Below are 18582 nucleotides of genomic sequence, written 5' to 3'. Positions count from 1 at the left end.
TTATAAAAAAAAAAAAGTTTTGCCCTTCATTTCTATTTTAAACTGAATTGATTGTTTTACAAGCTGATCGTTTACAATCTTTTTAGACTTTCTTTGTATCTACAGTAATGCTATTTTTTTATTTTTTAAACTAACACTCAACAGACCAGAACATTGGTGGGGTTTTTAATGTTATTTGTCTATGGGTGGCATGAAAATGTACATTGCATGACATTATCACCAAAAGAAAACCTTGTTTGTACTGATATTGTGATATATTTATTTCCTTATCTTAGGTAATGAAAATGATTGCCAAATAAACAAGCCCATAGCAGTAACGTAAAAAAGGCTCTAGTCCATAGACGGTGTACAGGTGTGAAATATGAAATGGGTAAGCACCGTTTTTAAATTACTAAATGCAAATTGAATTTTTTGTCTGCATTCTTAGTAATCAGAGACCTGATGCAGTCTAATAGCGGACACATTTATTGCCTCTGCTTCATCTTCATCATGCTGACTCATAACATTCACCTAGTAGTATATTGCATCATCGGAGCGTTTATTATTTCCTGGTGGAGACCTACTCACCTATGCCATGCTGAAGAAGAAGAGTAGTAGCCACATGTGAGCTATAACCTATAACTCAGTTTGAGGACATGACAGAGGCAAGGCCCAGCTCAAGCTTTTTTCTTCTCCGGGAAAGAATAACAGATTTATGAAACTCCAATACGGCCATGTTATGTGATTAAGTTAGAAATAAATCATTTATAATTGCAGAGAGAGTGTTTGGGCACACTAATAAAACATTCCGGGGGCTTCATAGAGTGTTCACATCGTTCTTCAGAATTCTATTATACCTCTGCAAATGTCAGGGAGGGTGACAGATCTGTGTACCTGTTGGAAACCTATATATCTGGTGCAGGCCATACCACTAGGGTGACCACATTTCCAAACTGCCATTCAGGGACACCCCCACCTTCACAAACAAAAATGTGGCAATTTTAAAGTTTTTCAGGAGCAGTGATTTTAATTATGCTTAAAGTGCAACAATACAAATTAACAATTCCTCTAAATATAGTGCCTGGGGGGTCCCCTTAGTCTGCCTGTAAAGTGGGGCATGTGTACCATGTATAGAACATGCTGCAGCAAAAATGAAATGTCTAAATAAAAAAAAGAGTTAAATCACATTTAAATTGACTCTCGGTTGCAATTGCTGGCCCCTGGCTATTGAAAAAAAGAAAAAGCAAAAAAGAGTTCCCCCCCCCTCGCCCCAGTCCATACCAGCACCCATGGGCTCTACCCCCCACCCCAACGCATCACGTCCCCATCTTACCCTGGCTGGTGGTTGTGGTGGCATGCAGGCAGGGGGGTAATCAGAATTTGGAAGCCCCCAAAGGACCCAAAGGGGGAGGGGGACCCCACGCCGTGTTTTTCTTTTTCTTTTTTTTTCTTTTTTTACTGGCAGCTTTATTAATTATTTAGCTGTCAGCGGGAAAGCCCATTGACAGATCAAGACTCATCAGTTGTTAGGGATGCCGGCTTCTCAGCCCCGCTCTCTCATCGGGTGGCTGTGTCAGTTTCATTCCGGACACTGTATTGTCCTGGAATGAAGGTGCCCGGGACCCGGGACAGAACTGCAAAATGCGGGACTGTCCCGGGGGAATCCGGGACACGTGGTCACCCTAGTCCTGCATTTTGCAGATCTTTCCCGGGCACCTTCATTTCAGGACAATAAAGTGTCCTGGAATGAAACTGACACAGCTTCCCCCCCGGGGCCAATCTGATGCCCCCAAAAATGGCTGCCATATCACTGCTTTACTCACTGACAGTACTTGCCCTGGCCGGGAATGCCTGGAGGAGCACAATCCCTGCCCCCTGCTTGTGATTGGAGAAATCATAAATCCCGCCTCTTGTGTCCAATCACTGTGCTGTGATTCGTTACAGCACAAGCTGATTTTTGGGAAGGGGGGTGTCCCTGAATGGTAGTTTGGAAATGTGGTCACCCATATCAGAACCAATGCTAAAGATCAGACAACAATAGCAGAAGTTGCCCAGTGGCGGCAAAGAGCAGAAAAACCACATAGTACGTCTATTACGTAGTATGCATACCAAGTTCACGGCCAACGCCCTTTGGCGCAAAATCCACGAAAAAGTCAGTTGGAAGTGCGATCGTGTGATAATTGCCCTCTGTGCCCCAATTACAAAGATCACTCACACGTTTGTGGTCAACAGGACAAAAATAAGAGATAATTTGTCCAACTGGGCAATATTATTTTTTTTTTTTGCAAGAAAATTACATGGGACCCCAAACATTATAAATGTTTTTCAAACACCCTAAAGGATAAAATGGCAGTCGTTGCAATACTTTGTCACACTGTAGCAGTCTTACAAACACAATATTTTGGGGAAAAATACACTTTTTTGAATAAAAATAACGTAAAGGTAGCCCAGGTTTTTTTCTATACAGTGGAACCTTGGATTGCAAGTAACGCGTTTAACGAGCATTTCGCAATACGAGAAATACTTTTTACAAAATCCTGACTTGGTTTGCAAGTGTTGTCTGGCAAAAAGAGCAGCGACACATTTGACCAGAGGTGCGGGGGCGCTGGATGCTCGTAATCCAAGGTTCCACTGTATTGTGAGAGATAATGTTACGCTGAGTAAATTGATACCCAACATGTCATGTGTTCTCGGCTGGATGTGAGGGCGGAACAGCTGTGATGTGGGGCGGGCAGCGAGAGGTGATGTCATCTCTCTGCTCACCCGCCACCGCTGAACCTCTGAAAGTGCAGCCTTTGCGGCCCGGCTGAAAACGGGCTACGGCCCGTGGGTTGGGGACCCCTGCTTTACGCCATATACAAACTGATTTTACTGTTGTGGGTTTAGTAACACTTCTAAAATATTGCAAAACACAGGCTTTTAGTGATATGGCACTATAAGAAAATCTCCTGTTTAGAAAAGTTTGTTTCATATCAGAAAAATACTAGTTTTCCTTTCATATTCTATAGCTACTATCTACAGGTATTTGAATATTATGGTTTATGTTGTAAGGCTGTTTTTGCTTTTATTTTTTACCCTTAGTGTCCACTAGTTGACCAAGTACACTGCTTTTATTTATCTGCACATTGGTTATATAAAGCTCTTGATTTGATACCTTTGTCAGATTTTGTGGAATTGTCTTCATCTATTAGTTGACCTTGGATACGTCTCGGTAGAATTTTGTATCTCACATGGCCACACAGTGTACATTCCAGTATCTTCTTATAAAATCTCACTGAAGTCCATTAAAGATCATCGGAAGGGCAGTTTACTATGAACTAATATTTTTTTTTACTGTACATTGTGTAAATCACTAGGCTACAGTATACAGTAATACACAGCCATTGCTATTTATTGCCTCCTAAAGTTCCATTTAAGCCTCCCGCACAATCCAACTTAACTGTCAATTAAAGGACGTTTTTCTGTGTCACTTTAGTTCTCAAACAAAGCACACGCCTGGCGGCCTTTCAGACTCAAAGTTGCCTTTGTTAAATCTTTGAGAATTATGGGTCAGCCAATATAAGCCAGAGATGGATAATGGATGTCAATAAGCCTTACTGCATCTGAGAACACAGAAGGTGGCAAATATCATTTATCTTGTCTTTCTGTCACGGTGCATGAAAGATGCCAATTTTCAAATGCATCCACAGTGCTTTTATTGCGATTAATAGAAGCAGGGCCGATCTTCGATTTAGTGTTTGGCAGATAGTAAAAAAGACGTGAACTTGTTTGGACATAAGAATATACTTTTCTGTGTTTTAAGTCGTCAGCCATCCTTACTGCACAACAAGGATATATACAGTTGTGCTCATAAGTTTACATACCCTGGCAGAATTGATGATTTCTTGGCCATTTTTCAGAGAATATGAATGATAACACAAAAACCTTTCTTTCACTCATGGTTAACAATTGGCTGAAGCCATTTATTATCAATCAACTGTTTTTACTCTTTTTAAATCATAATGGCAACAGAAACTACACAAATTACCCCGATCAAAAGTTTACATACCCTGGTGACTTTGGCCTGATAACATGCACACAAATGGATACAAAGGGGTTTGAGGCTGGGTTCACACTACTACACTACTTTCATCCTACTTTGCTCTGTGTTCAATGTTTCCCTATGAGAGCGTCTTGTAGCGTCCTACACAAGTCGGTCCGACTTTGAAAATGCTCCCTGTACTACTTTTGGTCCTACATTGATCCTACTTCAGGCCCATTGAATATCATTGAAGTCGGACCAAAGTAGTATCCTGTTCATGAAAGTAGGATGGATGTAGGACCAATGTAGGATAAATGTAGGACCAATGTAGCAGAGCAAAGTAGGATGAAAGTAGTGTAGTAGTGTGAACCCAGCCTTAATGGCTATTAAAGGTAACCATCCTCACCTGTGATCTGTTTTCTTGTAATTAGTGTGTGTGTGTGTGTGTGTGTGTGTATAAGGCTGGGTTCACACTGGTCTGACAAACGCTCCGACATTGGGAGCTCATGACGAGTGAAAATCAATGTTTCCCTATGAGAGCCGTCTTAACGTCCGACACAAGTCGGTCCGACTTTGAAAATGCTCCCTGTACTAATTTGGTCCGACTTTGATCCTACCTCAGCCCATTGAATATCATTAAAGTCGGATCAAAGTAGGATCCTTGTCCTTACCATCCGACATGGCGATTAGAGCAGCAGTAAAAGGAATTTGTTTCACTCTGGGATTGTTTTGATTGGTCAAAGAACAAGTCAGACTATCACAAAGTTGGATCAAAGTAGTATCCTGTTCATTCAAGTCGGATGGATGTAGGACCAATGTAGGACTGATGTCGCAGAGAAAAGTAGGATGAAAGTCGTACTGTCTTGTAGTATAGTGTGAACCCAGCCTAAAAGATCAATGAGTTTCTGGACTCCTGACAGACCCTTGCATCTTTCATCCAGTTTCTGGATTCTGAGTCATGGGGAAAGCAAAAGAATTGTCAAAGGATCTGCGGGGAAAATGTAGTTGAACTGTATAAAACAGGAAAGGGATATAAAAAGATATCCAAGCAATCGAGAATGCAAATCAGCAGTGTTCAAACTCTAATCAAGAAGTGGAAAATTACCATTCTATTGTCCTGAAAGGGTACACAGACCTCTTTGAAAGCCTTTTGGCTGAAACGTATTTATCACTCCATCCCACTATATAAGCTTACTTTTGAAATCCGGAAACGGACCAAAACCTTTCATAAAATTTGGGGTAGGTGGCTGGCTAGCCCATTTACTCTTTCCCAGCACTAACTGAAGTACACTTGTTTGGCCAGTGCCCTAAGGATCTCTAATGTATAGACTCCCACCTTTGCTGTGCCCATGTTGGTCTTCATGCACCTTTTCCCGGTGTGCCTACTGTATATCCTTTGTATTGGTATCTCTTTATTTGCCTATGTCTGAGAATATTGCCTACCATTTCGAACCAGTCCACCTGGTACAGTGACTGTGTTTTTTCTTTGTGTGTGTATTTTTTTTTTCTGTTTGTCAGTTTGTTGAAAAACTTCAATTAAAATATCTTTAAAAAAAAAAAGAAGTGGAAAATGAGGGTCCTTTTGAAACCAAACCAGGGTCAAGTAGACCAACTAAAATTGCAGCCACAACTGTCAGGAAAATTGTTCAGGATGCAAATAAATACCCACAAATTACTTCAGATGAAATACAGGAGTCTCTTCTCTGAAAACATGTGGTGTGGCTGTTTCAAGATACACAATAAGGAGGCACCTGAAGAAAGATGGGCTGCATGGCCGAGTCGCCAGAAAAAAAAAAAATTCTACACAAATGCCACAAAGTATCCCACTATAATATGCCAAACAGCACAGAGACACGCCTCAAACCTTCTGGCACAAAGTCATTTGGAGTGATGAGACCAAAATGTAGCTTTTTGGCCACAACCATAAACGCTACATTTGGAGAGGCGTCAACAAGGCCTATGATGAAAGTTACACCATTCCTACTGTGAAACACAGAGGTGGATCGCTGATGTTTTGGGGATGTGTGAGCTACAAAAGCACAGGAAATTTGGTCAAAATTGTTGGGAAGATAAATGCAATATGTTATCAAAAAATACTGGAGGAACGTTTGCATTCATCAGCCAGGAAGCTGTGCATGGGACGTACTTGGACATTCCAACATGACAATGATCTAAAACACAAGGCCAAGTCGACCTGTCTTTGGCTACAGCAGAATAAAGTGAAGGTTCTGGAGTGGTCATCTGTCTCCTGACCTCAATATCATTGAGCCACTCTGGGAAGATCTCAAATGTGCAGTTCATGCAAGACAGCCCAAGAATTTACAGGAACTGGAGGCTTTTTTGCCAAGAGGAATGGGCAGCTTTACCATCTGAGAAGATAAAGAGCCTCATCCACAAATACCACAAAAGACTTCAAGCTGTCATTGATGTTAAAGGGGGCAATAAACGGTATTAGGAACTGGGGTATGTAAACTTTTGATCAGGGTCATTTGGGAAGTTTCTGTTGCCATTATGATTTAAAAAGAGTAAACACAGTTGCTTTGATAATAAATTGCTTCAGCCAAACACTAACCATGAGTGAAAGAAAAGTTTTGTGTTATCATTCATATTCTCTGAAAAATGGTCAAGAAATCATCAATTCTGCCAGGGTATGTAAACTTTTGAGCACAACTATATTTCTGCAAACTGATTGTGTTTGAACATAAAGAGGGAGTAAGGCTTAAATGCCTACATCTTTCTTATATGATAATGGGAGTATACTTTACGGTGGGATAAGGCTTTCCATCACAATCCATAGATGTGCAGTGATATAATTGAGTGGCATGTTACCTCATGGCTCCTCCGCCGTCTAAGGGTGTATGGGGAATGCAGTAGTAACGGAATGTCCACGACGGGTGTCGTTTTTGTGCTCTTTATTACCCAGCCGGGTAAAAACAGTAAACTTGTGGTGAAAGGTAGAGTTGAAAGTAGGAGAACAGCAGATTCAGGCGTAATAATAGGGAAACAGTCCTGCTCCCACGTGTAACACTTCTTGCACCACTCCTGCCTGAGTGGACTTAGTGTACCCGGACAGGCCTCTCTCACTGACCTGGCAGCCAGAGTATCATTTGGAACTTGGAGGAAAAGTCTCTGCCACAGACACTCCTTAGGATTGAGAGAACGGAGGTGATTATCCTCAATATAATTAGCCTGGATCTTCTTCAGATAGCTTACAGGTTTCCAACTCATAGGTAACCAACGTCCATCCTCTCAGTATATGGTTACCTTGATCCCCGGTGGATTGTCGAGACCCTATTGGATCGTCAGCCTCTTTTGGCTCTCCTCAGATGGACTCCTTCCTCAAGGGGACAATGCTTGGGATCTTCTCAATGATAGGGACCCAGTCGATTACTGGGGCCCAGCCACAGCTCAAATGTTCCGGACCAACGTGGTCCCGGAACCAGGAACACCGCATGGTACGGGCACCCCAGCCCGGAAGGCCATTTCGCCGGGGTGCCGTGATGCAGTCACCCTGAAGGTGGATGCCGCACTACAAGAACAAGAAGAACCCAGACCAATGGTGTCTGTCTCATAAATACCCCTCTGCTGGGGAAAAGCACCCAAACCTTGATTCCACTGCTGCCACCTATCGTCCTGGGTTGGGAACAGCACCCCAGGAACAACAGAATGAGCCCACAGCACAGCAAAGCTGAGACAGAGACCCAATTTGAACACATTAACTGGATCAGAGCCAACTACATCTCTGATCCCCCTCTAAATTTAAGTTGGCACCGATACCTTGAAGTAACCAGTTGCTACACTTATATACGTACAATGGAGTTGCTATGTCTGTCATTATATATACTTCCTTTGCTTTCTGATTAGTATAGCTCTCTCTCTCTTCTTGATGAAATGGAATGAGCTTTGTCAATGACCTATAATTGAAAATAGATTCATTTGTAGTGACTTATGCTAAAATTAATTACTCTAAGAGAAACTAGATTATTGGCTAATAAAGAATACTCAGGGGAAAATGCTCTGTAGTTTTTACTTTTAAGTGTGTGTGGGTGATGGGGCCACTTTGATACAAACACAAGCCGACATATGCTTTACTCTGCTCAGATGAATAAAAATGTTGAGATTGAGGTTACATAACTAATAATCTTAATAATACATGGAGTAATTACTTAGCTTTGACAAGTAGTCCTCTTTGTGTAGTTTGACAGATCAGTGTCGGTGACCAACAATTCTGAAGTGTGGTTCAGGTCATTTCGGTGATTTTTACTAGTATAGCTTAGAGGCAGATGGTTCATTGCTGTAATCTTAAGAAGGATACAACTGTTTGTATTACAATACTCACTTTTCTTATTAGGCCATTTTCATTTGCCAATCCTGCTACTCTAGTTCTGGCTGTGGAGTGATCTCAACTGTGCTGCACCAGCCACCTCTCTGCATAAATGGTGCCCACATTGTGCCCACGTGCCCCACAGCTACACTACACTCTTCTCCTGTAACCTATCCTGCTCTTCTGCATCTGCATTTCTCTATCAGGTACTGTCAAGGAGGGGGATTTGGGGGTGGGAATAGGGCATTGTACTGAGGGGGCAATTTAGAGGGAAAAGGGGGCACCTCTGTACTCTTTCCTCTATACACAGCACACCAATAAACCCTGCACTCTGCAGTGTACGCCTGAACCCTGTATTCTGTATGCAGCACACCCCTAAAACCTACACTCTGTATGCAGTGCACCCCTGAACCCTGTATGCAGCACACCCCTAAACCCTACACTCTGTATGCAGTGCACCCCTGAAACCTGCACTCTGTACATAACGCACACTCCTGATATTTAATGCTACTTTAAGACCCTCCCACTGTTGCACGCCACAGTGCAGTAGTTGATACTGCTGCCTCCCTCCTGAATGTTTTTTCTTTTCTTTTCCCAGCCGAATGAGAAATTTGCATTGAAATACTGTTGCACAACCACAAGTCAAGCAGCCCCATTGAGCTCAATGGGCAAGTTTGACAGGTGTTGCTGCCTGTACACTTGGGATATTGAGTTAAAATTGCCGCAATATGAAGCTAAGCATTGAGGCCATGGCAGTGTGTACTTACCCAAGAAGCTGTTATGTCAAAAAGAAATAAACAGACACATGTTTTGACAATTCCTTTATTTAAAATAAAAAAAAACAATGTCCTCCAGTGTAGATCCATCATCATTAATGCCCGCCGCCACTGCGGACCCGAAACAAAAAAAAAAGCTCTGCTTCGCCGCCTGCCTGCTACACCGCCTAACGGTTCTTAAATAGCTAAAGGGTCGGGGCCACCCAGCGATGTCACCTGGTGGCACCACCCCTTGTGATATCACCCCCTTGTACTTTGTAACGATCTTAAAAGAAAAGTATGGCCAAACCATTTTTGGGGTCTGTTTTGCTCTCTTTCACAATCTGTGGTTCATTATGACATTTTTGCTGTTTTTATTTCCTTTTTATGTACATTGTTATATTCTTTATTATTTTCCAGTGATAAGTGTTCAAATGCATGTAAACCTCTGGGTGTGGAAATAATATCCTAGCATAGGAGCCCATAGGTGTGCACAGCCTATCGCATTAGGGTGTGCACCCCAAACCTCCAACACATATGCGTTTGACGTATTCACCGGCCTCTTTCCCGCTCTCCATCCTGAAACAATGAGGGGAAGGGGGGCGCAAGGGAGCACATGGAGGACCCGAGCAACAGAAGGAAATGAAACAGAGAAAGGAGGGGTGCCATATATTAGTACAAATCCCCTATGTTTTCCTCCTGTGGCAGCTGAATGTTGACAAAAGGGAGAGGAGGAGAAGCCTTCTTTCAGCTGCTGCAGGAGGAAAATGCAGATCAGTTCCTCTAAACTCCACCCCTCCACCTCTCCTGTCCAGGTTCTGAGGGTCGGCAAGGAAGGATTGTGGTTTACCTATCACCTGATCACCATTGACAGGTTTCCAAACCCAGGATTAGGGTTTGCCCAGGCACACCCCTTGCGCATGCCTATGATTGAGCCCTTCCCAGGTATAGAGTGGCAACACAACTTCTGGTGACTCTGAACACTTGCATTCTGAGTGGACCACTGAATACAGTGAAATGCAGTGGCGGCTGGTGCTCTAAATTTTTGGGGGGGCGCAAACAAACTGAAAAATAAACCACATCAATTGCAGCCACTGTGCCCATTAAAAACGTAGCCACTGTGCCCATTAAAAATGTAGCCACTGTACCCATAAATTGCCGCCACTGTGCCAAACAATTCATTCGCTTTCTAACACAACGCTGAGTGAACAGCGAACGCACAGCATGTCGCCTGCTGTTCACCTTTTTGGACGCCTATTAGAGCCTACGGCTCTAATCGGGTGCCTCCAAAAATACCCTGCCTCTGTAATTCAGGTGCCCGGCGCCCGAAAAGGGTCCGGGCACATGAATAGGGGGTGGCAGCAGTGACCACAGATAGATTCATGCAATGCATGAATCTATCTATTGGTGAGAGAGAGGTGGCATGAGAGAGGGGGCGGCGCCCGTGCGCCCTTTATGGACGCACCGCCATTGGTGAAATGATTATGTGACCTTCAGGCACTGGGCTTTATATTATGGTGTTCTATGTCCGTTAATCTCAGACAGCTTTCCAGTTTCAGAGCCATAGCCAGTACCGTCACGACCTCCCTGGGGCCCTAAGCAAAATGACATGTCACATTAAAGTTGAGAAGCGAGGGGGGGTGGGGGTGTTTGCGCTGCCGACAGTGACAAGTCACATTAAAGATTAAAGTTGAGAAGTGGGGGGAGGGGGTGTTCTGCTGTCGGAAATGACATCTTACGTTAAGGTGAGAAGGGGGGTGCTGACTTCTTACCTCTTCTCCCATGCAGCCAGCGAGTTGAGAAGCGGGGTGAGGGGCCAAAAATGACTTCTCACCAGGCGGGGCCTATAATAATTTGGGGGGCCCTCCGTAGCTTTGCGGGGCCCTAAGCGGCTTGCATAGTGAGCCTATAGGGCGGATCGGCCCTGGCCATGGCACAACCTTTGGTGTGACCCAGTCCCTCTCGGCACTCTTTCTCTATCTAGGCTCCCTGTAGGTGAGTTTCTGTTTTGTGGTGAACACATCTTGATATGTAACCCTATGCACTGGTCTTGTGCACTGTTTTAATATTTTTTCACATTCCATCCAGTTTTGTAAGTGTGACCCAAACTCTTTTCATACATTTAACGGTTACGGCCAGCCAGGCTGCAGCAAAGAAGCTGCATCACGTTTTTAACCATTGGGTGCCTTTTTCTTGTTAAAAAAATCCAGACGTTTTTATTTACTGAGGTAATGTTTCGGCCTGAGGGAACTCAGTGCCGTTGTCATCCACCAGAGACATTCTTGCAGATACTTGTTTCTTTTTCACCCTTTAACTTAGAAGCATTTTCTCACTGCTACATCAGTTTGAAGCACATCGAAAAATGATCCAGTCTTCGCTTTATTTCCAATGCCCGCCTACAGTGACTTGTTCATTTCCAGTCACCTACCACCCTGCCTTATCTGCCCTTACTAACTTTCTTTGTGAATACATGGGGCTTTGTCTTACTTTGGGTTAGTTGCTATTCAGTTCAACATGTCTGTTAAAAGATGCTCTGAGGACCTCGAAAAGGTGACCTCGCTTTCTGTTTTTGGAGGCAATTGTCCCTAGAGGGAAAAATTGTCTTTATTTTGGATCTTCGGACTCCGGTTTCTACGGGTCATCTTTATTAGCAATTTCTGTAGTTCCGCTGGCCTAGCCTGAGACCGGTGTTGTGTCTAACAGGATTCTTTTGCATTTTGAGCTCGTTAGTTTGCGTAAAATTAATAGAACAATCTGCTCGAAGACATTCCAAACCTGCTCCCTTTGTGTTAGTCTGTGCACAGTGAATGGAGCAATCTGCTCGCAGACATTCCAAACACACTCAAAACCCATTTACTACATAACCTGGTTCTGACCCTGTTGGGCTCCTCTCTTCTGTCAGCGGTGTTTTTATTTTCTAGTTGTGTTTCAATGGATAACATTCTTTAAGAAGAGCTCTTCCAACAAAGAACAATACCCTCAAATTTTGTAACTTGTTCAGCAACGGTCTGAGGCCCTCCACTTTAGTTATATTCGTCTCTAAGGCCCCGTACACACGAGAGGATCTATCCGCTGGAATTGATCTGCGGATCAGTTCCAGCGGATAGATCCGCTGGTGTGTACATCCCAGCGGATCTTTTTCCGCGGATTTTTTTCGGGCCGACCGATTTCCAGCAGATAAAAATTTCTTAGCATGCTAAGAAATCTATCCGCTGGAATCGGCTTCAGCGGATCGATCCGGTGGTTTGTACAGACTCACCGGATCGATCCGTCCGATTCCCTCCCTCGCATGCATTGTAATGATTCGACGCATGCGTGGGTATCCTTATATGACAGCGTCGCGCACGTCGCCGCGTCATCATCGCGGCGACGGCGCGACACGTCATCGCGATGGGATTTCGGCGCGGATTTCGATCCGATGGTGAGTACACTCCATCGGATCAAAATCCGCGGAAATCCTCAAGATCCGCAGACCGTATCCGCGGATCAATCCTCTCGTCTGTACCCGGCATTAGGCCCCGTACACACGAGAGGATCGATCCGCAGAAATTGATCCGCGGATCGGTTTCAGCGGATAGATCCGCTGGTGTGTACGATCCAGCGGATATTTATCCGCGGATATATTTCGGGCCAACCGATTTCCAGCGGATAAAAATTTCTTAGCATGCTTAGCATGAAATCTATCCGCTGGAATCGGCTCCAGCGGATCGATCCGGTGGTCTGTACAGACTCACCGGATCGATCCGTCCGAACCCATCCGTCGTAATGATTCGACGCATGCGTTGAATTCCTTATATGACAGCGTCGCGCACGTCGCCGCGTCATCATCGCGGCGACGGCGCGACACGTCATCGCGATGGGAATTCGGCACGGATTTCGATCCGATGGTGTGTACACTCCATCGGATCAAAATCCTCAGAGGATTTATCCGCGGAAACGTTCCGGAGGACCGTATCCGCGGATAAATCCTATTGTGTGTACTAGGCATTAGAGAAATCTAAGCTGGTATCTGACATGGCAGTAATGCCTGTCCATATGCATAGGGGACTTTGGCTAAATGCCTGGGACCAAACACCTCTTTGGCCATACACTAGGCAGTGTGCAAACGTGGTTCTTGCGTATGGCCCCCTGTTTCAGCTATTTTGCCTCTTTTCTTATGTTGCAGAATCTGGCTTTTAATGTATCTATTTTCTTACCCCTTAGCTATGGTTCTGTGAAACAGACAGCTTCCCAAGTCATAAGGCAATCTTTGAGTCTGTCTGACTTCCACTTAGCTTTAATAAAGTGTGCAGTACCTTCTGTTCTGGAGAAAATTGTATAATCCATCCTTCACTACTGATGTCTGCCTCCTTACTCTTCACAGAGTTGAGGGTCTTGTAGCACCCACACCAGTGGCGGCTGGTGCTCAAAATGTTTGGGGGGGCGCAAACAAACGAATAAAACAAACAATTGCAGCCTCACTGTGCCCATCAAATGCAGCCACTGTGCCCATCAATTGTTGCCACTGTGCCATCAATTGTTGCCACTGTGCCATCAATTGTCGCCACTGTGCCCATCAATTGTCACCACTGTGCCCATCAATTGTCGCCACTGTGCCCATCAATTGTCACCACTGTGCCCATTAATTGTCGCCACTGTGCCCGTGAATTGTCACCACTGTGCCCATGAATTGTCACCACCGTGCCATCAATTGTCGCCACTGTGCCCATCAATTGTCGCCACTGTGCCGTGCCATGCCATCAAATGCAGCCACTGTGCCATGCCATCAAATGCAGCCACTGTGCCATGCCATCAAACGCAGCCACTGTGCCATCAATTGTCACCACTGTGCCAATCTTTTGTTGCCACTGTGTCCATCAATTGTCACCACTGTGCCATGCCAAACGCAGCCACTGTGCCATCAATTGTTATCACTGTGCCAGCAATTGTCACCACTATGCCATGCCATCAAATGCAGCCACTGTGCCATCAATTGTCACCACTGTGCCCATCAATTGTCGCCACTGTGCCCATCAATTGTCGCCACTGTGCCATCAATTGTCGCCACTGTGCCATCAATTGTCGCCACTGTGCCCAGCAATTTTTGCCACTGTGCCCAGCAATTTTTGCCACTGTGTCCAGCAATTTTCACCTGGTAACAAGTTGTGGATTGGCCACATCACCTGGCAATGTCATCTGGCCACGTCACCTGCCACAAGTTGTGGATTGGCCACTTGCCACGTCACCTGCCACAAGTTGTGGATTGGCCACTTGCCACGTCACCTGCCACAAGTTGCAGATTGTCCACTTGCCATGTCACCTGGCCATGTTACCTGGCCATGTCACCTGTTCACATCACCTGGCACGTTACCTGGCCACAAGTTGTGGATTGTCCACTGGCCACGTCACCTGCCACAAGTTGTGGATTGTTCACTTGCCACATCACCTGCCCACGTTACTTGCCACGTCACCTGCCACAAGTTGTGGATTGTCCGCTTGCCACGTCACCAAGCCATGTTACCTGGTCACGTCACCTGGCCACATCACCTGCCACAAGTTGTGGATTGTCCACTTGCCCCATGACCTGCCCACGTCACCTGCCACTTTACCTGGCCATGTCACCTGCCACAAGTTGTGGATTTTCCACTGGCCACGTGACCTGGCCACATCACCTGGCCACGTCACCTACCACAAGTTGTGGATTGTTCACTTGCCACGTCACCTGGCTATGTCACCTGCCACAAGTTGTGGATTGTCCACAATGCAATGAATTAGTTTTTTTATGTTTTTTAATGTTTTTTTCATAATTTGCCATCATTTTTGAGATTTCTAATGTAAAAAAATAGGTCACCTTTAAAAACGCGTTTTGCGTCTGAACCGCAAAAACTTTTGCGTCTTAACCCATTTTTTTTGCTTCTGAAAAAACGAGCATAAAGGCAACTGCCGAAAAACGCAAAAAAACTTGACTGTGTGCATGGACACATAGGATAACATTGAGAGTGTTCAGGGGCAGTTGAAAAAGCTGCGTTTACCAGCGTCTCGTGTGCATGGGGCCTAAAACTACCAGGTCAATATTTTCATGATCAAAAAGAACGTAGAAACCATTAAAAACTGAAACAAATACTTGTAAAACACAGAAAGCTTATATTATAGACACAGATGAAAGGTACCTTTTGTTGTTTTGCATTTACTACAGATTTGAAACTACTCTTTTTATTTTGCCAACGGTGATATATATTCCGTACCTTGCATCTATACCTCATATCTCTGCATTAAATGTACCTAAAGAAGTGACTCAAGGCAAACACTGCTTGTCCTGAAAATGTCATACCGTCCCTTATGTCTTGCCTATGGGGATCACACAAGTCCTCCTTGTGCATGTGTCTCCATGGTAACAATCTCGTATTGGCACCCCTGATCTTTTCAGACAAGCCAGTGACATTTGTAGGTAGTGACCAGAATTAACATGGCTGAATCAGTAGAGACTAGCCAAGAAGCATTCGGGGCATTTCCTATTTTTAGTTGTCGGTTACTTGTAGTTAGTCTTTAAAGCGTAACTTCACTTTTATTGAGGAAAGAAAACATTCCCCTCTTGGTGATCTATATACATTGCAAGGATTATAACGACCTTTGTTTCAGATTCCTACCTTTTGTTATTCTGAAGAAATCCCTGTGTGTTTGTCTGTGCCTCTGTACTGAGTAGGTCTAATGGGAGTGGTTTCATAATTAACTGTCAGGTGTGCAGCTGAAGAGCACTAATGAGGAAAGCTGCTGGGCCTGCATCCCTTTTAGATATGCTCCTATTGGGAATATCTCACCAAAAATGACATTTTTGTTGCAGGGGATGCCTTAAATCTGACTTGTATCTTAGGCAGACTTCTGGGAAAATTGGTGAGCCAATCACACAAGCAGGAAATGTTTCTGGGGAGTGGTCAGTGCGCACTCTGTACAGAACAACCCCAGGTAGCCATATTGCATTCTCAGAAAATTACAGCAGCTGCAGATTGAAAAGGAAAGGTCATTTTTATTAACATTCAAGTACAATATGATTAGTGTAGCAATATGCACTATATTATTCTTTCTTTATTTGCATTTTTTTTCCCACGAAAGTGGAGTTGCCCTTTTAAAAAATAGTTTTTAAAGCTGAACTTCAAGAAGACTGCTAAACACTTTGGGGCAGATCCACAGAGAGAGTACGCCGGCGTATCTACTGATACGCCGGCGTACTTTCAAATTTCCCGCGTCGTATCGTTGTTTTGAATCCTCAAAACAAGATACAACGGCATCTGGGCTAGATCCGACAGGCGTACGTCTTCGTACGCCTTCGGATCTAAGATGCAATTCTTCGGCGTCCGCTGGGTGGCGTTCCCGTCGTTTTCCGTGTCGAGTATGCAAATTAGCTATTTCCGACGATACACGAACGTACGAGCGGCCGTCGCATTCTTTTACGTCGTCTCTAGTCGGCTTTTTCCGGCGTATAGTTAAAGCTGCTGTTTCATGGCGTATAGTTAGACCTGCTATGTTAAGTATGGCCGTCGTTCCCGCGTTAATGATTTTTTTTTTCGGTTGCGTAAGTCGTCCGTGAATCGCGGGATGGACGTAATTTACGTCCAAGTCTAAACAATGACGTCCTTGCGACGTCATTTCGCGCAATGCACGGCAGGAAATTTAGGGACGGCGCATGCGCAGTTCGTTCGGCGCGGGGATGCGCTTCATTTAAATGAAACACGCCCCCCTACGCGCCGATTTGAATTAGGCGCCGTTATGCCGCGAGAGATACACTACGCCGCCATAACTTACGGCGCAAATTCTTTGTGGATTCAAAGCTACAATGAGTAAGTTACAGCGGCGTAACGTATCTCACATACGCTGCGCCCATGCAATTCTTTCTGGATCTGCCCCATAATGTATGTTATAGGTCTCTTCAATCAGTCTTGTGAACCAGACTTCAGCCAGGTCAGTCGTCTCACTTTTATATACTGCACTTAAAAGCCAACTCCACTTTTATCAACATGTTGTATTTAGGGTATCTATCATGTTGCTAAGCATTCTCTCTTGACAGCGTGCAGAGTTCTTTCTCGCAGCAACTGTCAAATTTAAAATTGGCTGGGCTCCCCTCTCCCAACCCACACACCTGTGTCTTTCATTCAGAGATCTGTGAATGAATGAACTACAAGTCCGGTCTGCCACCATGGCAGGCAGGCAGGCAGGCAGGCTTGTAGTTCACAATGGAATACATGTGTGGTAATCCTCAAACTCCTAGTCCACTGAAACTTCCTCCGGCTAGTGGGATTCCCTGAGGGCATACATCCTAAAGATTTCCCGGAGCGGTGGCTCATGGAAAATATGAAGGCGACCACCTTTACTAAGCTATTTGCTTTGAGTGAGCGCATCGCATCACAGCCAGGGTGCCACTGTCTGGGGTGATACCTCGACTTATGATTGCACAGAGCTTGCATTTTCGTGATAGAATTTTTTTGCGTGCTGCAAGAAATTGTCCCAAATTGGAGTATAATGGCTGCCTACTGTATTTCTATATATCCTGATTTTTCTGTTACAAAGCGGAAGCAAAGAGCCAGCTTTCAACCTTTGAAGAAACGTCTCCAAGATCTTCTGTTGGTCTACAGCATGTTATTAGTGTTGCTCACGAATATTCGTATTGCGAATATTCGGCTCGAATATGGCATATTCGAGTATTCGCGAATATTTCGAATTTCGCGGTCAATATTCGCTATTCCGAATATTCGGATTTTTTCAATTTTATTTTTAGAACAGATCACATCCTAGTGATCTCCATCGACGTCTAAAAGCATTGCTGGTATGATTAGAGACCTTGGGCCGACCCGGCCGAGTAGCTGAAGCGATCATTTTATATTGCCGAATATTCGCAATGCGAATATTCGGCAATAGGAATATTGCGCGATTATTTTCTCCGCCCTTCTTTTGCATCAGAGCCAATCAGAGGGCTCCTACCGCAGTTGTCGAAATTCCGCAATAAATATCGCATTCGCATTTTGCGAAATTTCGATAAAATATCACGAATATTCTGAGCCAATCAGAGTGCTCCTACCGCAGTTGACGAAATTTCACAATTATTTTCGCATTCGCAATAGCGAAATTTCGCAAACATTTCATTTCGATAAAATATCACGAATATTCGAATTTAGCGAATATTTCTCGAATATTCGGCTATATATTCGTGATATATCGCGAAATCGAATATGGCGTATTCTGCTCAACACTACATGTTATATCTGGCCAAGCTGCGGGTGGTAGAAAGGGGCAAGGCACATTTCTTAACCAGCCCTCAGTGGCGGCACATCCAAAGTTTTAGCCATAAAGCATTTGGTGGGTTGGGGCTGAGTGCAGGGTGGGTGGAGCTGGGTAAAGGGTGGGGTGGAGCTGGGGGTTCCATTTACTTTCTTTGTTATGTTTTTTGCCCCTTGGTGTATGCATACTATGTTTGTTGTCCCTTTCCTCAGTTGTCCCCACTGCCCTTCTGGTGGCAAGTCTCTCTGTGGCTG

The 18582-nt window shown here is 44.5% G+C and overlaps 1 long non-coding RNA gene across 1 annotated transcript in view; it reads left to right on the top strand.

Moving 5' to 3' along the window:
* Positions 1-279: 279 nt before the first annotated feature.
* Positions 280-18582, top strand: part of LOC120918630 — a 110503-nt gene continuing 92200 nt past the window's right edge. The window contains exon 1 of the long non-coding RNA XR_005744429.1: positions 280-370. This is a non-coding gene — a long non-coding RNA (uncharacterized LOC120918630). The remainder of the gene's footprint in view (positions 371-18582) is intronic.

The sequence above is a fragment of the Rana temporaria genome, chromosome 12 (genome assembly GCF_905171775.1).
Source record: "Rana temporaria chromosome 12, aRanTem1.1, whole genome shotgun sequence".
Lineage (NCBI taxonomy): Eukaryota > Metazoa > Chordata > Amphibia > Anura > Ranidae > Rana > Rana temporaria.
Note: the sequence above shows the minus strand (reverse complement) of the source record. Positions and strands in the feature narration are given on the sequence as shown.